The following is a 25,659-nucleotide window of genomic DNA, read 5'->3' as shown; positions in this document are numbered from 1 at the left end:
TCAGGCATTCAAAAATTCTTAGCTAATTTTACTGAACAGGTTTGTTCAGTAAAACCACCTTCTCAACTTAAAAATTTTATCATCCATTTATGATAGATTTATCACTTAAGTCCAGTATAGTACCTTAACTTTTTCATACTATGATCAAGATAGAATCAAACAAAAATATATTTCTGTATGTGGAAATTTAAAAGAATTTTCAAAATAACTGTTAAAAGCTTAATTAGTTAGAATCTCCAATTGAAATTCTGTATATTAATTGAAGGGTTTTTTTCTCCTTCCTTCTAAAAACATGTTTTTTATGTGACTACTCATGTAGCAAAAAAAAAAAGTCAAACATTTGTCATTTAAGCTTGATTATCTACTAAGAGTAAACTTGGTATGTATTTCTCTTGGTTTCACAAAATTACAATTTTTACTTAAAAAGCTTACATCTTTCTTTAAACTTCAAATGATATTTATTAACACATAAAGCATATTAAATTTGATTCCTAAGCTCGATCACATGGCTGACAGATTGAAAGTTCATTGTATTCAACATCAAAAGAATACCACCAAAATACTATAAAGAAAAAAATTCAATTGCTATAAATTAGAATGTTTTCAGAAGCACATTTGAAAATTGGGGCATACATATGACCTATATAATTTATAAACTTTAAGTATTAATACTTAATTTCTCTATATGACTACCCAAATATGTAGATACACATAAAAATAATTTCAGCTTACTCTAAAGATTGTAGCTTTTTTTTTTAGAATTCTGTTCATATACACACATTTTTATAAAAGGATAGAGATATAAAACTGCGATAATAGGGCTTCCCTTGTGGCTCAGCTGGTAAAGAATCCGCCTGCAATGCAGGAGACCTGGGTTTGATCTCTGGGTTGAGAAGATCCCCTGGAGGAGGGAAAGGCTACCCACTCCAGCATTCTGACCTGGAGAATTCCATGGACTGTATGGGGAAATCACAAAGAGCCAGACACGACTGAGAGACTTTCACTTTCTAAATTAAAACAATCCACCTGATGAGTTTTCATAACATATACTTTCTTTCTTTCGTCTATGGTCTCAGTGTGAGCAGTCCAGATTGCCAAGGCAGCTCTCCTCCCCGGGGGTCATTCAGGGATGCAAGGATCTTCCAGCCTTCAGTTCTGCCTTTCCCTCGCTCATCACCTACTTGGTTAAGATTGGGTTGCCGCCACTTCTCTGTGGAAGTCAGTGGGCCACGGGGAATGAGCTTGAAAACTCAGTCCCACAAAGGTCACAGATTAGTTTCTCAGTCCATTGATCAGTACTAAGTTAAATGGCCTTACCTAACAGCAAGGCTGTGGCTCTATCACTACAGAAGAAAGAGAAAATGGATTCTCTGGTGGTCTAGTGGTTAGGATTTGGCACACTTTCACTGCCAGCACCAGATCTGATCCCTGGTTGGGAAACTAAGATCCCAGAAGCCCCTTCCCCCTCAATCTCATGGTTTTTAATTTTTATTTTAGAATATTTTTTCTAGTGTTTGTCCTCGCTGCGCAGCATGCCAGATCTTAAATCCAAGAAAAGGGATCCAACCCGTGGCCCCTGCAGTGGACATGTGGAATCTTAACTACTAGACTGCCAGGGAAGTTCCTCCCACATGGCTTTTATATTTTGTGCTATTACTAATGCTCATATCTATACATAAACAATATGTAGGAAAATAGCGAACTGGTTTCCTTCCATAGCTAAACTCTAGAGATGCCAAAGAAATGAGGACAGAGAATAGTTTATTTTTGTTGCTAACTTTAATCTTGCATTTCAGCATAACTTTTGCTTTAAGTTTCATTTTACTATAGAGAAAATAAAATATATAGAAAAATATAAAGAGCAATAATCTCCCTGTACCTATTACCCAGTTTCATTAATGATCAATGTTCTGCTTTTATTTCATCTGTTGCACCGAAAATCTGTTTTATGAGTATTTTCAAACAAATTTCAGGTATATATCATCTGATAAATATTTTGGTATGCATCTCTAACAGATAAGGAAAATTTTAAAATACAATTATAATACCATCATCCTATCCAATAAAATTATAATTGATGCCAAATGATCTTTCCTACACAGTTTTTAATCATTAGAGTTTTGTTTTTTTTCTTTGTAGCACTCTCATGTATTCTTGGTTAGAGAACAAATTAGTAATTTTTCTGGAGATATAAACCTCTGAATTAGGCAGGTGAGAAGAGGAAGAAGTCATGACAGACACTTTATCAGGAAGCTTTTTTGTGTGTTCCAGCCTTTAATGCTTTGAGCTGGTAGCATCCTTGGTCCCTCCAATGCAACTTGGCTCTTAATTATGAATCATCTTTTAATACTTCACATGGGTGGATTTGTTTTCCATCTACGCATTAAACTCACTGAAGCCAGGGTTATTGATAATGCCTTATTTACATGGTACTAAACTCAAGCTCTCAACCATTGTTACCTATTTCCAAAAATTCTCTGAAATCTCTCGTTTATTCATAACTATGTTTTCAGTTTCATTTCAGGATACATATAAAATTTAAAAAGATAAAATCAAGTGTCCATTTTTGTCGGGCTTCCCAGGTGGCTTGGTGGTAAAGAATCTGGCTGCCATTGCAGAAGACTCAGAAGACAGAGGTTCAATCCCTGGGTTGAGAAGATACCCTGGAGAAAGAAATGGCAATCCACTCCAGTATTCTTGCTTGGGAAACCCCACGGACAGAGAAGCTTTAGTAGCATTTTGGGACACGTACAAAATTTTAAAAGATAAAGTCAAGTCTCTATTTTTAATAGCAAGATTTCTGTTTATCTTTATAAGTGGGAAAAAATAAAGTTTTTCCACTTGAGAGAAAAGTTTAATGTTTGTTTTCAGTCTGAGTCAAAATGAAGGTATAAAAACTGCAACATCAAAACCCCTATATCAGAATGTCACGTGCTTCAGTCATGTCCGACTCTGTGCGACCCCATAGACGGCAGCCCACCAGGCTCCTCTGTCCCTGGGATTCTCCAGGCAAGAGTACTGGAGTGGGGTGCCATTGCCTTCTCCGGCAGGATACTAGAGTAGGGAATTACTGAGAGATTGTGGGTTGCCTTTCACCTACTCTTGTTGAAGTAAAGAGCAAGGGCAACAAAAAAATCTAGACAGTTCTTTTCCCTTAAAAAAAAAAAAAAGGAACTCCTAAATAAATACAGGGGTCCTCTGTAATCATCTTTTTATTCAGAAACCACTATTGACATGTGTGTCTAATTAGTAAAATCAGTAGGATGCATAATTTGCATTTTTTGAATACAAAGTCAAAGGATAATTCTGCAAAATGGATCAAAATAGAAGCCATACAATTAAGGATGATTGTAGCAGCAAGGCTACCATTGGAGAGAAGTGGCTTACAAATATTATTTATAATTACAGATAGTAAAGAATTGTTTTAGCTAAAGCTAATAAACAAAAACATGATTCCAGGTATGGCAGTGCACCAAGAAAATTGGGATTTGGTGAACAGATGTTCTTAAGAATAATTCTAATCCTGAGTATATCATTTGGTATTGCCTGCATTCTTATTAACATAGAGCTTTCCTTATTACCTATCATCCTTAATGCCATTATGAGTGTGTGTGTGTGTGTGTGCGCGCACGTGCGTGCACTCAGTCGCTTTGCAATCCCATGGACTGTAGTCTACCAGGCTCATCAGTCCATGGAATTTTCCAGACAAGAATACTGGAGTGGGTTGCCATTTTCTACTCCTGGGGATCTTCCCGACCCAGGGATCGAAGCCACATCTCGTGTGTCTCCTGCATTGGCAGGCAGATTCTGTACCACTGTACCACCTGGGAAGCCCACTATCGTCCTTAGAATTGGCTACTGATGCTCTCAGCTCCAGCATTAGGCCCCTTTCCCTTATTTCCAAACTTGACTTCCCACAAATAGGAGGCATGGATACAAATAGGAGGCATGGACAAAATTAGCTTGAATCAAGAAGTGTCTCCAAAATAGTATCAGGTTTTCCTGGTATTCCAGTGGTTAAGAATCCACCTTACAATTCAGGGCGTACCAGTTCAATCCCTGGTCCAGGAGGATCCCACAAGCCGCTGACCAACTAGACCAGTGTGTCACAACTACTGAGCCAGCACTCTAGAGCCTGGGAACCACAACTACTAGAGCCCACGTGCTGCAACCACTGAAGTCCGAGGCCCTAGTCCATGTGCTCTGCAACAAGAGAAGCCTCTGCAATGAGAAGGCCCAGCATCACAAGGAAGAGTAGCCCCTGATCCCTGCAACTAGAGAAAACCCATCACAGCAGTGAAGACCGATTACAGCCAAAAAATAAAAACATAAATCTTTAAAAAACAAACTAACAGTATCGTCCATGGTGAATGTTCAGATAGAGGTAATTCATTTGGAACTAAGATGCATATTTAGAATGTACTAGCCAAAGAGAATTTGTCATGGAATTAAAGAGTAGAAGCCTGTTTTGTGAGATATAAGATTGTCATCTTCTTTCTCCCTTGTTTAATTCCTTTATTTAGGACTCAAAATTTCTCCCCCAACTTCATTTGTACTGACTTAGTTTGCCTCTTGTGTAGCTCTTCTCTATCCCAGTAGTTTTACAACAAGAGCTATACTGGGAATATTGGTGAATGACACGTGTATTTAACCAGAGGAATATATACATTCCTTGCAGTGAAACCTGGGAAGAAATTTAGATTTTAGTTCTGTTCACAAAGTATTTGCTTAGTGACCATGAACTGGTTAGCTACCTTCCATGACTCTTAAGAAGTTTTTAATCTGTGAAATAAAGAGATTTGAGTAAATTGATCCTCCCTAAAACCTACTGACATCCTAAAATCCTATGAATCCTTGAAAACCTAGGTTTTTTTGTGGGGAGGCTGTCAGATTTCCACAACATTCTTAGGTTGTTCACGGGCCAATTTATTATCATCATCAAAAGAACTTGATAACCTATGGAGACACAGTCACAGCATTAATTACTGCTCAAGAATAGAACTGAAACTCAATACATTAGTCAATTTTCTTCTGGGTCTTACAACACCTTTGTGTAAATAGGATTACACCCAGTATAATTTGGAAAATCTTCCAGTTCATAACTTTCCTTTATAACTTAAAATCTATTGAAAATTGCCAAATTCTATGATTATAAAACATATGATGTCTGAATATATATTACTTCCATTCAAAGACCACCCTTATTAGTGTGATATTTTTGGAAAGGTTCTGTCTTGCCAATATAAAACTACATTTTAAGAGTTTCACTTAATTGCTAAAGGTCTATGCTAATACCACCAAATTACCTTTTTATTCTACTAATACTTAATTTTCATCCATAGAAAATTTCCAGACTTTGGAATTTTGTTTTTTTCAAACTCTGGCTGTATTATTTGGCATGAGCCTAATGTTGAGGTAGTGTCAATTCTGAAATTCTTCCAGGCACAAAAAGGCATTTTGCTCTTTGGCTTAATTTACCTGACCACCAACTGTATAGCTTATCAGCCTCAATCTTGTCATTTTCGACTGAGATGCTGCTTTTTTCCCCACAAACAGGGTTTTAGCTATATTTATTATCTCCCAACAGAGCAGACTGTTAATCTTTTAAGAGTAGGTAATACATTTGTGCATATGATACAAAATTCGAAAGACACAAAATGACTTAATGAAAAGTCAATCCTTTCTTATAATAATCCCCCAGCCACCCATTCTCCCACCAGGTCAAGCAATTTGGTAGAGATCAACTTACAATTCTTAATTGTTGTTTAACCTCTTGGAAAAATCATAATAACCTGAAAATGTGGCACCATTTTTAACTGTGATCTATTTTCTTAAATAGGTCATATTCTTGAATGTTTCTATGACTTTTATTAATTTAAAATAGGCTATATCTCACTTTAAAGAAAAGCTCAAGGGGGTTCTTTTAATCATTACTTTCACATCTTCAGAACATGAACTGTTTTAGAACTTAAAGTGAATATATTCTTTTTTTATTTGTGAACTGAGATATCTGTAAGTAAATTTTTACTTTTAAAATAGTTTTAGATTTACAGAAACATACAGAAAGATCTCACATACCCTGCATGCACTCTTCTCTATTGGTAAGATCGTATGTTATTTCAGTACATTTGTCACAACTGAACATCAACATGGATACAGTGAATGTCTGTGTCCTCCTTAAGTCCGTATTGTGAAGCACCAGTTTCCAGTGTGATGGTATTAGGAGACGGGGGCCTTTGGGAGTTAACTGGGTCATGCTACATCGAAACTGAGATATTTCTGTTATACCCTTAGATGAGCAAAGTAAATCCTAAGTTAACTGTTCATTCATTCAACCAATATTCACTGAACATCTTTACACAACCTCCTCTATTAGGCACTTGATAAACACAACATGACACACTGAATATTCATAATGGAGCCTATGATCTAATAGACAATTGCAAAATCTCATGATTGGTGATGGCCTGAAGTTAAGTATATACAGAAGAGCCAACAAGATTTCTATGCAGGAGGGGTTCAGGGTCAGCAAACATCTCTGAAGGAAGGGGATACTAAGTACTTTATATTTGTGTAGATCTTCACATATTGCAAAAATGTCAACTGCATATGCATACATATAGATACTTTTTAAACAGTGGTGGATGGAAACTGAACAGGTCCCTCCTACTAGTTTAACTCTGTGGTTTGGAGGCATGCGCAAAACAAAACAAAAAGGAGACACAATCTCCAGCGACTGACATAAACTGTTTTTGCCGCCCTCAGGTATTGCTATCTGATTTTAGATGAATGGCTATAATTTCCTGTGTTTTACTCTTCTTATTTTCTCAAGGTTTTTGTGAGCATTCAAGCTAAGTCATCAAGAATGATCACATACATTTTCCCATTCTTCACACACACACCCCTTTACAACATCTTCTGTATCTTCTCCCAGCAAAAGGTGAAGGCCATTGCTTTTTATCCTTGAATCTGGGCTTGCCCTCTTGTGACTTGTCTTTTGCTGCTAAGAAATTTGCAAACATGATGCAGAGGCTTTAAAAGAATGACCGAGAGGGATGGGATGGGATGGGATGGGGAAGGAGGTGGGAAGGGGGTTCAGGATGGGGAACACGTGTAAACCCATGGCTGATTCATATAGATGTATGGCAAAAACCACTACAATATTGTAAAGTAAAAGTAACTAAAATAAATAAATTAATTTAAAAAAAAACCTTGTGTTTGGGATTTGCTTTCTTACTCCTTCTGAAATCCTTCTGGCATGTGAACTAATTTAGGTTTTCCTACTACAGGGTGAGAACAGGGGAGAATTAAGGTACCCTTGCTTTCCATAGTGGCTGTATCAATTTACATTCCCAACAAGAGTTTCCTTTCCACTGCATACTTGGGAACACTTGTTATCTCTGGTCTTTCTGATAACAGCCATTCTAACAGGTGTTGCTGATATCATTGTGGTTTTAGACAATACTATGCTTTTGCTTCACTTTTTTATTGTAATTTTTAAAATCTGAAAACAAATACACAACTTGGAAAAGATTTGATACAAATTGTGCCATAAGCAATTTTCCTTCAAGTGGCTAAACAGTTTAAAAAGCAGGTAACATGGGACTTCCCTGGCAGTCTAGGGGTTAAGTTCCAGGCTCCCAATGAAGGGAGCAAGTGTTTGATCCCTGGTCAAGAACCTATGATACCACACCCCCCTCGGTGCAGCCAGTACAATAAAATAAATAAAACACATTAGTGGAAAGAGTAAAGCAATTATCTAAAATAAAAATAAAATATTTTTAATTAAAAAAAAGAAGAAAAGCAAGTAATAGTAAAAGAACATGTTTCTCGAATAGGACTTACAGTACAAAAAAATCAGCATATGAGAACCTGGGTTTTACCCCTTTATAATAGTGCATAAGATCCTATTGTTGACTGTCCATAGTCAATACAGAGATACAACTCCACAGTTCAATAACTGTGTGTGTGTGTGTTAAGAGAGAAGTTAGACTACAGTATCTACTTACGTTTAAAATGAGAACAGTATTCCCAAAATGCCACTAACCTGTCCCCAGAAGCCTCTTCTTTGGCCATCTGGTCTCCTATAGAACTCAGACTAGTGATTTTCACAGTCTGCTGATTACCCCATGTTACCTATTTTCCCATCACTGAACAATTGTATATGTGCATGATATGGGTAGGGAGTGCTTTCACACTCTAAAAAAACCCTTTCCAATGGGAAAAATGTAGCTGGTTGCTTTTACCTCAAAGATAAAAATGTGTTTTTGCTGACCCCAATCTAGAGAACAAATGACTCTGACCTTGAAAGCATCATGGTTGGTCACTATCATTATAACAAGAAAATGCTGTGACTTTTCTCTGAATGGTAGAGCTGCCTTATACTACAAAATAAAGATCTTTCCAATGAGAGGAAAGAGTACAGTGGCTAACATCTAGCCTGAAGAATAATATGGATCCAGAAGATAAACTTTTCATTGGATGACTCAGCAAACATCATGGGTCCCCTGTTGGGAATACAGCCAAAAAGGGACCAATGCTGACTCCTCTAAATTGAGGAGTCAGGATACAAGCCACATTAAAAATGGCAGCTGTGCTGGGGCGTGACATAAGAATCTATGAACAGAATGGATGAGAAACCATACATCCAAAGAGGCTTCAAAGGCTCCCAAAAATGTGCCTTATGCTTCCAGCATGGCTGCCACTGCTTAGGATGTTGCTGACCTGTTCATGAGAAGCATCATTAGGAAGTCGTCTTACATTATAGGCAGACTTCATCACAGGAAGTGCACTCAAAATGCAATGAGAAAGTCAGTTCTATAAACATCAGTGGCAGAGGAAAGAGATGGACTTTTTGTCCCCTTCCCCACAAAAGGATGGAAATAATAACTAGTTACCAGAGATTATTATAGTCTTCTACAACTACACTGTCAACTACACTATTTATGAGTACATCATTACTCAAAGTATGTTCCGGGTCATATTAATAGGTGTTCCTTGAACAAACCTTAAAGGAAGTAGTTCTGTCACCGGTAAAGCCCATTAACAATTCCCAGGAAATAAAAATAGAATACAAATAGCCCACACCTCTCTATTTTTTGATCAGAGAATGAAGCTTTCCTTTGCTTCTAAATGGAAATCAATTGAAAGGCAGAAGGACCCTTTTGGGGACTGATTTAGGAAGGTCAGTAACAAAATACTGGCAGCCACAAAGAGATGAACTGTGGCCTGTTTGCCTGTGCCCATCCACTAGGCTTCAGGCTCATGCAGGCTCCAGCAGCATAGGCTTCGGGAGGCTGATGTGAGGATGACTGACTCTAAATCTTTGAGGACACTGACGGGTAGAAGAAGGCAGCTGTTGGCTGAATTCAGAGCAATTCTACCCAATAACTAGGTGCGGTGTGTACACAGCGTAGTCCTCAGAGTCATCTGAACTTTGCCCCCTTGAGAGAGGGGATCACACTGGGGCATCCATCCAATTATTCCCTAATCTACACAAAGGATGAATTAGACAAAGCCTGAAAATGGTGTTTCAGGAGACCGTGGGTGCCTAGTTAACAGATGTGAGCAATACTGCTTTCCCCAACTGCAGCTTGTCAAGCCATCAGGGAGGCTCATTAAGGAACTCATTATTGGAGGGAATCCCTGTATGATTGGTTAATTGAGTTCTGGTACTCCAGGTATGAAAAGTATAGTCGGATAGTTGTGACATGCCCCACCTACATAATGAACAACCCCAACACCTGACGCCCCCAGAGACCTCCAGATATGGCCCATTCAGAGCAGAGTAACATATTCTGGGGAAGACTGGCAGGTTGATTTCACAGACATGGTGACAACTACCGTGCAATTTCAAGCATCTTTCAGTGCTAGTGAATGGGTGTTTTGGGTGGACAGAAGCATCCCCCGCTATAATTGAAACAGCAGCTGAAGTGGGTAAGGCATTACTAAAAGAATCCCCTGGTTTGTGCTCCCAGGATCCCTACAAAGCGGTAATGGTCTAAGTGCTGAAGGGGGAAACAAGCCCCCTGGGCGTAACAGACCTTGCACTCAGCTTGGAGACCCTGGCTGTCGAGGGAAGGAAGAGAGATCCAATCAGACCTTGAACTGGACCTTAATCAAGCTATGTTAGGAAACTCAAGAAAAGTGGACTAAGTTTCTTCTCGTTGCTGAAGAGGTAAGTTCAAATCAAGTGAGTTTGAACTCGCGTACATAAGGCTTCTCTGGTGGCTCAGACAGTAAAGAATCCACCTGCAAAGTGGGATACCTGGGTTCAATCCCTGGGTTGGGAAGATCCCCTGGAGGAGGGCATGGCAACCCACTGCAGTATTCTTGCCTGGAGAATCCCCATGGACAGAGGAGCCTGGTGGGCTACAGTCCATGGGGTCGCAAAGAGTCGAACATGACTGAGCGACTAAGCACACAAAAGCACAAACACAGTAGATACGTTCCCCAGGCCCAAGAGAAGGTCCACCTCAGCCCCCTCAGTGAAACGACGCGAGAATTCCCAGGTGGTTCGGGGGAAGCACTCAGTGCATCCACTGCCATGGCCAGGTGCAATCCCTGGTCGGGGAATTAAGTTCTTACAAAGCAAGCAACTCAGTCAAAAAGAAAAAGAAAAAAAGCAATGAAACAACTCAAGTGTGCTCTCCAGGTAGAAGAAAGTGAAAGCTCTCACGGAATACGGTAACTGGTGCTGCCCACACCCATCGCCCTTGGCCCTGCACCCTTTCCAGCCAAGAGACAGGTTGTACCCCCAAACCTGGAAAGACAGCCTCAAACTCTAGAGAGACAAGTTGGGGCAACAGTCCCCATGATTACTTGTGGGAACCTCTCTCTGACCTTAAGTTTTTCTTCCAAAACACAACAAAGTGTGAGCAGGAAGATTCAGGCGCCACATCAGGGCACAGACAAAGACCTACAGGCCAAAGACCAAGACACTTTCGTTTTTAAGAAAAAATTTTATATGTGACCACTATTCTCTTGCTGATACATGGGCCACGCATCCTAAATTGTCTCAGGTCCCATCTCCAAAACGTTAGAAAAATGGGGGTTGCTTAGGCTACACAGAGTTAGGCCTGAGGCCTGGTAAACAAGCAAACGCGTCTGAAGGTAGCTGGGGAAGTTCCTCTCCTCCACCAGCGGTCAGGGTTACACCCTTAGGCAATTACAGAAGCCGCACCTTAGCCCCTCTGCACCCCTCAAAAATGAGGAGCAGGACAGAAGGCAGAGCAGGCGTTTGTCACCTACAAAGCCCGCTAGTAATTTCTGGGAAATAAAACCAGACTCTGGGTATGAAACTCGCTGACTACCCTGGGTATGAAACTAACCTGCAATTAACACAGCATTGTAAATCACCTATACTTCAATTCCAAAACAGAAAACAAGAACTTGAGAATAAAATAAAGTCTAACCTGCTTTTTGTCCTTTGTGCTCAATCCGGTTTCACTCTCTCCTAGGACGCTACACGCAGAGGCCTCCCAGCGGGAAGTTCTGGATGAGAGTTTCTAGTGAAAACTGACTCCGCTTGAGCCCAGCGACTGCGATCAGAAACAAGCTCACGACGCCTCCACTCAGGATGGCGGCAGCGGCGTCGGGCCGTGTGCACAGAGGCTGCGCCCGCGCCGAGATTCATAGCACGGGCAGCACAGCCCCACTAGTCTCGCGAGAACTCCATTCCTTCCCAGCTGATGAGAGCCATTTAAAGAGGCCTGCCATGGCGTTTTGGGGAGAACATGCGCTCTAGAGCAACTGGTACTTTTCCGTTCTTTGATCAGAAAACAAAGCTTTCCTTTGCTTCTTTCTGAACTGAATTCTGTCTCACTCTATTGGCTTGAATGACGTCAGGCATAAGAACTCTTGCTGGGGACCCACTGGAGGATCAGTAACAGTTCTGCCTCTCAGAATAATTCCTTATGAATCCTCTCACCTCTGTCCCTACCATGACAAATACAAAATCACCCAACAACTAATCACAAATAAACGCTATTGAGTTTTCATTCCGTAAAACTAAAACGATCAATAGAGTGATAGCCATGAAATTAAAAGAAGCTTGCTCCTTGAAAGAAAAGCTAGGACAAACCTAGACAGTGTATTGAAAAGCAGAGACTTTGCCAACAAAAGTCCATCTAGTGAAAGCTATGGTTTTTCCAGTAGTCATGTACGGCTGTGAGAGTTGGACCATAAAGAAGATAGTGCCAAAGAATTGAGGCTTTCAAGCTGTGGTGCTGGAGAAGATTCTTGAGAGTCCCTTGGACAGCAAGGAGATCAAACTAGTCCACCCTAAAGGAAATCAACCTTTAATATTCATTGGAAGGATTGATCCTGAAGCTGAAGTTCCAATCCTTTGGCCACCTGATATGAAGAGCCAACTCACAGGAAAAGATTGAGGACAGGAGAAGGGGGCAACAGAGGATGAGATGGCTAAATTTCATCACTGACTCAATAAACATGACTTTGAGCAAATTCCAGGATATAGCAAAGGACAGGGCAGCCTGGCATGTTGCAGTCCATGGGGTCACAAAGAATCGGACATGACTTAGTGACTGAACAGCAACGACAAAAGGTGATAGGATTTAAAACCTCATATTGTTTCAGAGAGCTAGTTATTTAATGATTCCCATCCTTTTGTGTGTCTGTTTTGTGTGAGTTTATTCAGTTCAGTTCAGTCGCTCAGTCGTGTCCGACTCTCTGCGACCCCATGAATTGCAGCACGCCAGGCCTCCCTGTCCATCACCAACTCCCGGAGTCTACCCAAACCCATGTCCATCGAGTCGGTGATGCCATCCAACCATCTCATCCTCTGTCGTCCCCTTCTCCTCCCGCCCCCAATCCTACCCAGCATTAGGGTCTTCTCCAATGACTCAACCCTTCGCATGAGGTGGCCAAAGTATTGGAGCTTCAGCTTCAACATCAGACCTTCCAATGAACACCCAGGATTGATCTCCTTTAGGATGGATTGATTGGATCTCCTTGCAGTCCAAGGGACTCTCAAGAGTCTTCTCCAACACCACAGTTCAAAAGCATCAATTCTGCGGCGCTCAGCTTTCTTCACCGTCCAACTCTCACATCCATACATGACCACTGGAAAAACCATAGTCTTGACTAGACGGACTTTTGTTGGCAAAGTAATGTCTCTGCTTTTAAACATGCTATCTAGGTTGGCCATAACCTTCCTTCCAAGGAGTAAGCGTCTTTTAATTTCATGGCTGCAGTCACCATCAGCAGTGATTCTGGAGCCCAAAAAAGTAAAGTCTGACACTGTTTCCACTGTTTCCCCATCTAGTCCCATGGAGTGATGGGACCAGATGCCATGATCTTAGTTTTCTGAGTTTATTAGCTAAAATAAAATTTATTTGAAAGGGAGAGGGATTTTTCTCCTAACCTCAGTAAAACTGATTGGAATTCATGATGTATCTAGGGAAAGTGATAAATTGGAGATCTGACCAACTCTGGAAACTAATGAGCTAGGATAGAGAGGGTACATCCGAGAGATACATCCGAGAGATGTATTAGGAACAGCTATGTATGCTAATCCTCTGCTGGGTGGTGACTATACCAATAAATTAGACATTAAAGGCTGGTTGTTTTTCTCGTAAAACCTCTATGAATCTACTTTTATTAAAATATATAACCAAAATATTTGTTAGGTTTTGGGGATAAATAGGTATGATTTTCAAGGTGAACCCATATTTGGGGAAAAAAACACCTTAAAAATGTTTGAAATATTAGATATAAAAAGAATTTTATACTCTGGAAAAAACATTAATTTTTTTCAAGCATACACAGAATGTTACACCAAATTTATAAGAAAGCCTCAATATATTTAATATCATATAGGTTATGGTATGCTGATAATGCAATTAATTAAAAATCATTGGCAGGTGATTGATTTAAAACATTGTCTGGTAAGTTAACAATGGAAAACAACAAAATTCTGTAAAGCAGTTATCCTTCAATTAAAAAATAAATTAATTAAAAAACAAAAAAAAGCTCCTGAGCAAAATGAGAATCATTTTGAAAAATTCAGAATTAGATAACAATATAAACATCTCTTGTTAATCTTTGTGTCGAGAAGTAATTCCTTGGTTATCCTGAAACATACTCCACACAACACAAAGGCAAGATTTTTTCTTTTTCTTTATTTACTAGGCTTTAGAGGAATACATTGGATAAATACTAACAATTCTTGTCACTGAAGGATGAGATTTGTGTATGAAATTTTCACTTCATTTATACTTTTATTTCTGGATTTTTTTATACAAAAACTATCTAACTTTATACTCAGGAAAAAAACAAAACCAGAATTTTCCTTTTGAAAAAGCAATCAGGTTTAAAGATACCTTTGCAACTCAATAAAGTCCCTCTCCTCTTCTGAAGTATTAAGTTTTGTACATATGTTTTAGAAAAGTCTTAAGATTGCTCATGAAATCTGAAACTGAGGCAGTTTCTGGGTGTTTTTTATGAAAGAACCTCATACTAAAGTTAAAACCTCTGTTTTATGTCATTTTCAAAACAATAGCACCTCTTGTGATGGGGCATTGGTTCAATACTCACTTGCAGGAATGAACAGCACTTCCTGAATCACCAATGCCTGTCTGCAGACCTAGATTTTCCCTAGAGGTCTTTGAATCCACACACAGGCAACACTGACAATACTCAGAGATTATAAAACCTGACAAACCACGACCCGAGGTGAAAAAAGCTTTAGGACTGAAAAATATCATGAAGAATTAGAAATGAAAGGTGAATGCAATTATATTCATTTATTTCATAGCTAAATTACAATAAGAGAAAACCCAAAATAGAAATATTTTTAAAATCTGAAGACTATGGTTTAACAATCAGCAGTAACATGATGGTGACCTGGGTCACATTAAGAATATTCTTTGTCAGTGAGACATTAGATTTAATAGGTTAATGAAGAAATAACTTCTTGGAAAATGTAGGTTTTTGGTTTTATTTTTTTGCTTTTCGAATCTGTGCTTCAGCTTCCAGGATGTTTTCATTTTGAGGAAGGGGTGTAGGAGCCTTATTGGTATGGGTAATTTTCTTTTACCAGGCTGAGCTGACACATGGGTTTCTTAAGTCTTTTATGACATTAATCTTTTTATTTATTTTTAATTTATTGTTTTTATTTTTTATCCACACTGTGCAGCATGCCAGATCTTGGTCACCCTACCATGGATCAAACCGAAGCCCCCTGCAGTGGAATCACAGAATCTTAACATCGGGCTGCCAGGAAAGTCTTGACATTAAACTTTTTAAATAGCAGTTGTTTTACAGCATTTCTCTCAATTTGCATTTTTACAATGGTTTCTTCACAAATAGGTTCATTTATGATAAAACATTTCTGGCAGGAATACCACACAGGTGGTGTGTATGTCAGGTCAGAAAATTTATGTCAGCTGAGGATGTAAAATTTGGCTACTGAGGATGTTAAAATGGTGTCTTCCAGCCCTCACCTTTAAAAAATACGTTTTATCTTTGTAATTAATAAGCTATCATTTGGCTGATACTTTGATACTGTGTGAAGATCATGCTCCCCAAGAATCTCACTCAACAGTTTTAGTTCATTGATAATCCTTATCAGAATCAGTTATGGGAATGGGTATAATATAGTGATTAAAAAATCATTATTCGTTGGAATTTTTCTTCAAGAAATAACTGTCTTCCTTTTTCACTTATTCCTGCCAGTATGGACTCATGAATGTATCACATCGACTTTTTCTAATACTTCTCTATCATTGCTCATTTAGGATGCTCAGATTGCTCCAAATTTCACAAGCAGGAGTGCTTTCAAGTTGATTTCTATGTCCTTGTGACATGTCCCTGGTTTCTGCTCATGTCTTTATTTTCTGGCACAAGAAGATGTTTATTTAAATCTAAATACAATAAATGACAAACTTTCTCATTTAGTTATGCCTCTAAGGTGTATTTTAATCTAGAATAGCCCCTCTTTGCTTTAAAACTATATTGACATTGAAGAGACTGAGTCACTATAATGTTCCACCTTCTAGGTTTGTCCTATTTCCTCATGATATCATTTAATTTTATCATCTGTATTTCCTGTAATGTGGAAGTGAGATGTAAAGATTTCATTAGTCGTGCATGTGTGCAAAGTCACTTCAGTCATGTCCGACTCTTTGTGACCCTATGGACCACACAGCCCACCAGGCTCCTCTGTCCGAGGGATTCTCCAGGCAAGAATACAGGAGTGGGTAACCATTCCCTTCTCAGGGGATCGTCCCAACCCAGGGATCGAACCCAGGTCTCTTGCATTGCTGGCGGATTTTTTACCATCCGAGCCACCAGGGAAGCCCCCCTATATGTCTTGGCTCCTCCCTCGCCTCTTTGGAACAGTTCCTCAGTCTTCTTTAACAGGCTGTATCCTGGGCTTACATCCTCAGTAAGTCAACCAAAAATAAAATATAATTCTCAATTTTTAGGCTGTGCAATTGTTTTTTTCCATCGACAATGTAATTCGTAGAGTTAGCAACAGAAAAAAAAGTGTATCTGTCTTTTATGTTATATGAGCTCAACTGCATGGGCACCCAATGCCCGCAAGCTTTTCAAGGACTGTAATGTTTAAGGATATTAATGATTCAGGCCATCTCACAGCACTTCTCCAGTTTTGCTATTCCTCTCTCCTCTCAGATTTTGGCACAGTTGGAAAGTCTCCTAACAAACATCCTCTCCATCCATATTTATGTGACTTCTCTGTGGTTTAATTTAATAGAATTCACCTCCCCATCCAATCTAAACTATAATAAAAATAAATACATTTCTTCTTCAACTAAAAGGAGGATAATATGCCTATACTTTTGCTTATCTCTGTGGGCTACTTCATTGTCTTCTATCGTAAAGAAACTAGTCTTTGGGGAAATACATAGAAATTATAATGGAGCAATTAGACAGCTCAATAAAATAAAAAGGAATTTAATTCAATCAACCAAGCAAGAACAATCACGGTAAATACAATGCTAGTGTATCGTGTATGGAATACTATCTCAGCAATTGCAAGCCTCCTGATACACCACAAACCATATTCACGTTAAGGTATTTTAATGACCTTAATTAGCTGATCTGAAAGAGATGTGTGAAATAAACAACCCTGATCATTTCTATTTTGACCTAATAATCTATTGTTGTTGCTGTTGTTGAGTCACTAAGTTGTGTCTGACTCTTTTGCAACCCGGAGGACTGTAGCCCACCAGGCTTCTCTCCATGGGATTTTCCAGGCAAGAATACTGGAGTGGGTTGCCATTTCCTGCTCCAAGGGATCTCCCTAAGCCAGGAATCGAACTGGAGTCTCCTACAGGTGGATTCTTTACCACTAAGCCATAATCTATATAGTTTACAGAAGCCATGTAGTTCTACTCTAATTTTTGTTTTCCCTTGTAGCTTACTATTTAAGTTTTGTTAATAAAAAACAAAAGTCTTCTAGTCTCAGAACACTTCCAAAATTACCGGGCTCAACATTTTATTCTCCCTCCTATTCCAGCGCATCCTATATCAAAGACACATCTTCAGGATCACCATTGGGACCTTGTCCTTTAAACCTCCAAACATGAAGTTTGAACCATTCCATTTGGGCTCCCTCTCTTTGCTGCTCTTGCCTCACCTATGCTGTCCCTTTTGTTCATTCAGGTTCATAAAACTTGTTTGAACAAAACTACTGCAATAATCTTTCACTTAACCCACCAAATTTGAGTTTTTCATTCTTAAACTTATAAATCTAGTATCCAAGTTCTAGCACCCTTTATCTGATCCCCAACTTTTTAAGATTTGGCTTTCTAACTGTTAAATGTAAAAGTAAGTTTAAATATATAGTTTTACTTGTACTTAATGTAAAAATAATACATTTTAATGATTTCATTTATTCTAAAAACTAGTTTTAGATTAGCAAGGGCTAAAAAAATTATTTTAGTATTTATGTACAGGGATGAAATTGAAAAAAAAATTTATTTTGGGATGAAATTTTAAAAAATTCACATTTATTTTACCTATATTACATTAATCATATTTGTCCTATGAGATTTAAAAGTGTTTATAACATGTACTTATGCAATGTAAATTCTATGAGAGTAGATGCTTTATCTCCAGTAATTATGAAAGTACCTGGAGCTTAGTAAGTACTAAGTATTTTCTGAGCTTCCCAGGTGGCTCAGTATTAAAGGATCTGCCTGCCAATGCAGGAGACCCAGGAGATCCCTGAGTCAGGAAGATCCCCTGGAGAAGGAAATGGCAACTCACTCTGGTACTATTGCCTGAAAAATCGCATCTAGCTCAAGGACTATAAAATTCAACAGCTAGTATAAAGGGAAAGTAATGTCCTCTCCTATCTCTCTGAATACCCAGTTTCTATCCAGAGAGGCAATTACCACTTTATCAATTTCTTTTGTATTTTTCTAGCATTATTATAAGCCCACCTAAGCATGTATGCATTTATGGGATAGGCAAATGTGTGTGCACACACAGACACACACCAAATTATCATTTTTTCTCCCTTCAAGTGGGAATAACTTATACACATTTCTGTATCTTTTGCATCTATGATATTTTGGGGGTCATTTCACATTAATTTTTGGAAAGCTCTATTCTTCATAAACATGGCATAGGTATTCCTTGAATAATTATGACCTCCATTTACTTGATCAGTTATTAGTATATTTAGGATACTAGGATTTTGTGACTTTAAACACTGCTGCAATAAATGTTTTTGTATGGGTAGCATTGCTCATATGTGCAATTGCTCATATGGAGAATAAAATCTTAGGAGTGACACCGCTGGATCAAAGAGTATTTAAAAAGAGTATTTAAAATTTTAATGATATTGGTGCATTTCCTTCTGAAGACATTATACCAATTTATACTTCCATTAACACTGGATAAGGGCACCATTCTCCTTCATGCTAGCCAACACAAAAAATGACATCACATTGTAACCTTTATATTCTTTTAAATATAAATGAAATAAAACATTTTGTTAATCATTCTCACATTTTAAAGACATTCGTATTTTCATTTCTATGAACTGTCAAGAACTCCACATATTATCAACTTTATCAACTCATTTTTACTATTTTCTACTCTACTGTAACTTCAGTCATTACATCTTCCTCACTTTCCCATCTCATTGGCTTTGCACTTGCAGCTCTTTCTGACATGACTTTTTCTAGTATTTCCTTAAAATCTTAAATTGGCATTGATACACACATATTAATAATTCACATCTTTAACTTTTAAGATACAGCCTGAGTGTAATTTAGAGTTGAGAGTAATTTATCTTTACTATTATTAACACTCATGAAAATTAACTGTATGTGCATAATATACATATAAAATGTATATAACATATCCATTTTTATTTAAAAAGTATTTCTCCTTTAGTTTGTTATCTTTTTTATTTCTCCTTTAGTTTGTTATCTTTTTAATTGCGAATCTGTGTCTGATTATTCTTTGAATTCTGCCAACATGCTGAGCACATTCCTTAATCAGTGTAGGTACTCAAACGCTGTTTAATTCATTTAGCAAACATTTATTGAGCTGCTGTTCAGAGAAAGTATCTTGGTAATCACTAGCAATAGAATTTACAGTCACAATCCTTGCCCTTAGAGATCCCAGTTAATGATGAAGAGAAACACGGAGATAAATAATTTTAATAGGTGCAATTGAGACATGCAAAGAACAGAAATGATAAATATCAAGTGATTATCTCAGCATTTTCCAAAGATTGAGTCAAGCAGCACCTTCTCATGATGATTATCTGTGATTACCAGCAACATTTTTTATTAGGTAATGATTTATTGCAGAAAATATTACAAAAACTAATAATTTTGTGGATATTAATTTAGCATCAGACTATGGTAGACATTTAAGAAGTCAGTCACTGTAAAGAAAAATATTAAGGAAATAAGGGTTTAGACAGAGCATAGCTATTGCGATAACAGTGAAGCAGATAAGGATGACTTTCCTTTCGTAATTGTTGATCTGTCATGAGCCAACGAGGTACACACTGCATTGGTAATGATAACTGTAATTAAATATTAGAATAGTTTCCCCTTTTTTGAGGGTTTTCTCTGTATAAAACACTATGTTACATAATCCTTTATGGTATCCATCTAATAGGTGAAATATCCCAAAGAGATGTGTATTTTCTTGAGGAAATTTAGGCTGAGATTTTAATTAAATGGCACCCACAACTAAAAGTATAGTTTTTAATTGCAATATAATTGGGACTTCCCTAGTAGCTCAGTTGGTAAAGAACCTGCCTGCAATCCAGGAGACCGGGATTCGATCCCTTGTTCAGGAAGATCCCCTGGAGGAGGGAATGGCTACCAACTCCAGTACTCTTGCCTGGAGAATTTCATGGACAGAGGACCCAGTGAGCTACAGTTCATGGGATCACAAAGAGTCAGACATGTCTGTGCAACTAACTTTCCTTCCCTTTTCTGTACCTACTAGGTGCCAAGTATTAGAAGAAATGATAGTTAAGGCTACTGACCTCACAAATTTTGAATTTGATTGGGAAAAATAAATAATAGATGAATAAATATCATTTAAGGAGATGTTAAAAAGCAGAGACATCATTTTGCAGGCAAAGGTCCCTACAGTTAAAGCTATGGTTTTTCCAGTAGTCATGTACAGATGTGAGAGTTGGACCATAAAGAAGGCTGAGTGCTGAAGAATTAATGCTTTCAAATTGTGGTACTGGAGACGACTCTGAGAATCCTTTGGAGTGCAAGGAGATCCAACCAGTCCATCCTAAAGGAAATCAGTCCTGAATATTCACTGGAAGGACTGATGCTGAAGCTGAAGCTCCAATTCTTTGGCCACCTGATGTGAAAAGCTGACTCACTGGAAAAAGACTCTGATGCTGGGAAAGATTGAAAGCAGGAGGAGAAGGGACGACAGAGGATGAGATGGTTGGATGGCATCACTGACTCAATGGGCATGAGTTTGAGCAAACTCCGGGAGATAGTGAAGGACAGGGAAGCCTGGTGTACTGCAGTCTATGGGGTTGCAAAAAGCCTAACATGACTTAGTGACCGAACAACAGGAACAAGAGAGGTGCTATGAAAGTGTAATATGAATGTTTAAGGCAGGAGTCTTAGGGGTGGGAGGCAAGGTCAGAGAAGACTTCCTTCAGGAGTTGAGGTTAAACTTTGCTCTGACGAATGAATAGTAGCTGCTGGGCTCTGTACAAAGAAAGCTTCAAGTCGAAGTTCCTGAGGAAGGACATGAAAGAATGCCCATGTGGTTGGTATAAAAAACTTTATAGTCTTACAACAATAAGAGAGTGCCTGTTTCCACAGCCCTAACACAGTAGGCTGTCAAAACTTTGGATTTTTGCCAACCTCACAAATAAAAACTGGTATCTCAAGATAGACTTATTTCACAAAACTTGGTTGTTACTGTACTGTTCATTTAAGGCAAGTTCTTATTAGGAAGATATATTTGTAATAAATGTTTTGATATCAGTGTTCTAAAGATTAAATAAGAGGATCCATGTAAATTGTTTAGCCCAGAGTTTTCAATACAAACAAGTTTTTATGGAAGTTACTTTCATCACTTTGCTCAAATATATATTTCAGTCATCTTTTCCATACTTCCATCCATCTATCCACCCATCCTAGAAACTTCTTTAGTGGGCCAATGGTTAAGACTCTGTACTTCTATTGCAGGAGCATGGGTCTGATCCCTGGTTGGGGAACTAAGGTCTTACAAGCCAAACAGTGCACCCCCCAAAAAATCTATCCATCAATCCATCCCCTATTTAACAGTCACATAACATTTCATAATTTATTTAGGAATTCCCCTGTTGACATTTTCCCTTCTTTAAAGGGAATGTTAAAAGGAATACCTTGTCATCCATATTTGTACACCCGTTCAACAATTTCCATGGGTTAAGTCCTAGAAGTGAACTTGCTGGATCAAAACCAAAGCATTTAAATAGATTTTTCCAGGGTGCCCTATGAAGTTGTACTCACATACACCATCTTCAAGCAATTATGAGAGTATCTGTTTCCCCATGACCTTGGCACAAAGATGCTATATATATTTGCAAATATATATAAAAAAAAATCATCCTCTTCTTAATGCCTATATTTGTACTTCATGCATTATTAGTGAATGTAAAAGCATATTTACTGTGTAGTTGATGCCTGCCATTGTGAAATACTTTTTTGTGTTCTTATTTTTCTATTGGACTCTTGTCGTTTCTTTATTGATTTGTTGGAGCTCTTAAGACTATTAATACTTTGTCATATATGTTGCAGAAGAGTTTCCCTAGTTTGCCATTTGTCTTTAACTTTATGTCATTTTAAATAGTTCAACCTTTATTTTATGCTATCTAGGATTTATGTCTTGCTTAGAAAAGCCTTTCTTAGTTCAAAACTATAAAGCTACTTTTTTCTGTAGTCTCTTCCACAGTGTTGGATTAATCTGTTTGCACTTACCCTTAATCCATCTGGAATGTATTATTGAGTTTGAGGCAAGGGTATATACTTTATTCTTAAAGGGAGAGCCAACTGTCCCAAACTGTTTATTGAATAATTTATTGTCTATACCTGGTTGGGAGTTCCCATCTCACTGTTTTTCTTTTGGATACTTTTTATTGGCTCTTTTTCACACATTTATTATTGCACATACACTTTAGAACCATTTGGTGTGTTCCAAAGAGTCAGACACGACTGAGCAACTGAACTGAACTGAACTGAAGAAAATCCTAAAGGGATTATATTTTGAATCACTTTAGAAATTAGGTGAGAATTGGCATTTGTATGACACAAAGTATCCCATCAAGAAGCACGGTATGTCTTCCCATTTTTAAGGTTGTTAAGTAAACTTTATTATTAATGTTCCCACAAGTCTTTCACATTTTTTGTTAATGCCTGGTTATCATATAACTTTGAGGGTTTTTTTTCTCTCAACGAATGAAATTATTTTTGCCCTTTCATTATTTTACTTAGTTGTTGCTAATGTGACATTTACAAAATGCTAGGGATTTTTGTATTCATGCCTATGTACACACATAGTCATGCAACAAACAATAAAACTCCCAAGATGGAAGATGGACATAAAATTTTGGATGCATTATTTTATTTGCACGTCTCAGAACTCTATGGCCCAGCAACTGCACTTCTAAACATCTACCCAAGTGGCATCAATGCCTGTGTCTATGAAAAAAAATGTACACAAGAACATTTATAGCCGTTTTGTTTACAATAGCTAAAAATTGGAAATAATCCAAATGTTTGCAAATGGGAGAATAGATAAAAACTTATCATTTGTTTTTACCATGGGGTACTACACAGCATGCCAACAATAATAAAACAACTACTGATACAAGAAATAGCATGGAATATTTCAAGACCAGTATTTATCATTGCATTCACATAAGATTCAGGAACAGGCAAAACTAATGTGCAGCAGAAGTCAGCACGGTGGTTACCGTGGAGGAGGTTCGTTATTGTCTAAGAAGCTGCACTAGATGACCTTGGAGAATGTTAGAAACTGAATCAAAACCTTAAGTGGCAGAGTCACTAGTACATAAATGTGTAAAAGTTAATGGAGCTGTACAGTTAAGTATGGGTTACTCAAAATAGACTTTAATTTTTTTTTTAAATAGCTTCCTAATAGGCTTGAGCATATTCAGTCAGAAATAAAAGTCAAAATGAAAAACAAACAAGTCCCTCAAATAAATAACCAAATAAATAAAAACAGACAAAAAAGACAAACTAATTGTCTCAAAGATCTACTCATGCTTCTAACGCTCATTCTATGTGTTCCTGCTTTGATCTGCCTTATCTGGGCAGTCCCTAGTATCCAGGGAGCATACATAATCCCAGAGCATCTTGCCTCCTCTACCTGCTGTCCCTTATGTGTCCTGTATTTCTCTCCATGACATTTCTATCTCCCAGTCCCCCAAATTAAAAAATAGAGCCCCATAACTGAACATCACCTCACATCAATCTTCTTTTTTCTCCTTCTTATTAATGCTATCTTTGAATGGACTACAAAAATAGCTGTCTAGGATTCCCTGGCAGTCCAGCGGTTAAGAATCTGTGCTCCCACTGCAAACAGCATAAGTTCAATCCCTGCTTGAGGAAGTAAGATGGCCACACTCTGTAGCCAAAAGCAAAAAAAAAATGCATTTTTTTTAAAACCCTTCTGATAGGATCCTTCCTACCCATTCTCTGATCCCTGTGTATTTTGTAAAATGCTGTATTTAATCTTTTAGAACAGTGCTTTCTGCAATGATAGAACTATTCTGTAGGTACACGGCTGTCCAATGTGGGGACCACTGGTCGCAAGAATGGAGTACTTGAAATGTGGCCAGTTTGGCTGAAGAACTGAATTTTTTATTTCACTTTCATTTTAATTAATCTAAATTTAAATAGCCACATGTGGCTAGTGGCTAGTGTTGAACAGTGCAGTTCAAGAAGCACAGCTCTAAGCTCTGTCTCTTGATGGATGGGTCTAACTTTACACATCACTGAATGAGGGCCTGTGTAGGTTCTGAACCCACATGCTGCCACTGGCTCCTCCTCATCAAACCCAAACAAACCGTTTTGCATCATGGACTCCTCCAAGCATGATTTGTTCTTTTAACATGAATCAAGTAACTGAATAGAAACACTTTTTTTTTTCTTGGATTTATAGATTTATTTTCAAAGGGCAAAAACACTTAAGACAATTTAAATACAAGTCTAAACAGAATTACTCTTAAAGTCAGCAATGATGCAGAAATGTGTTCTCACTGCCAGACACTCGCCAGCATCTTCTGAGCCTTCTTTCAGTGACGAAAAGGGGTCTGATATATTATTCATATACATCCTTATCTGCAATGTAATCTACAATTTCTTGTGGGCACATTAACTTCTCTGCATCTGTATCAGGAATTTCAAACCCAAATTCGTCCTCCAAGGCCATGATGATCTCCACTTGGTCCAAACTGTCTAAGCCCAGGTCTTTTATAAAATGGGAATTTACTTACTGAAAGCTCTTCTGGGTCAATCTTGTCATAGAGTTTCAAGACGTAAAGAACACGGTCCTTGATTCCCTCCAATGTCAAAGGCGGTGCGTCGCTATACTGGCGGCACAGCTGTGTAACTCTGCCTGGAACCTGCGCGAGCACCAAAGCCGGCAGGGGAGCCCCAGGCCTTGTCCGGGTCTCCGCGGCAAAGAAGGTAGTGCTGAGCGGCCAGGCAGCGGCGAGCGTGGGGAGCCTGAGCAGCGGCGCGAAGGCCGTGGGAAGTCGGCGGACACAGGCGCAAAGGACACGAGCCGCCATAATTACTAGAAACACTTTTTTAAATGTAAGATCTTTTCTCACCACTGGTCATAAACACTACATTATTTTTACAAGGTCTGACTCTGTTCTACAGGTATACCACAAGTTTCCCGTCTCTACTTCCTTATCACTTCCACTTGAAAAGCACTTTGCAGAAACTTCCATCCCAAACACAGAACTGTGTGTGACTGAAACCAGGCCGTACTGCCTGTCATATGTACATATAAACAAAATTATAAGTAACTTAACTGAATCCAACCAAAACTTGGGGTAATTCATTTATGGTAAACTGACAGAATGGAGCGATACAGTCATTAAAATGATTTAGACTTGTATTGACACAGGAAGATATTTAGACATTA

General features: G+C 38.3%; 1 protein-coding gene and 1 pseudogene across 1 annotated transcript in view; both read right to left on the bottom strand.

The window, feature by feature from the left end:
- The window catches only part of LOC145518095 (uncharacterized), a 574,529-nt gene extending 562,896 nt beyond the window's left edge, over positions 1-11,633 (bottom strand). Inside the window, exon 1 of the mRNA XM_081521690.1 lies at positions 11,415-11,633. The gene's annotated coding sequence lies outside the window, so the exon portion shown is untranslated. The remainder of the gene's footprint in view (positions 1-11,414) is intronic.
- Positions 11,634-24,643: 13,010 nt separating this feature from the next.
- Positions 24,644-25,297, bottom strand: LOC145519096 (acyl carrier protein, mitochondrial pseudogene; annotated as a pseudogene).
- Between the last annotated feature and the right edge of the window lie 362 nt (positions 25,298-25,659).

The sequence above is a fragment of the Giraffa tippelskirchi genome, chromosome 8, assembly GCF_054371585.1.
Source record: "Giraffa tippelskirchi isolate mGirTip1 chromosome 8, T2T-mGirTip1v1.2.pri, whole genome shotgun sequence".
NCBI classification, from domain to species: domain Eukaryota; kingdom Metazoa; phylum Chordata; class Mammalia; order Artiodactyla; family Giraffidae; genus Giraffa; species Giraffa tippelskirchi.
This window is presented reverse-complemented; position numbering and strand designations above follow the sequence as displayed.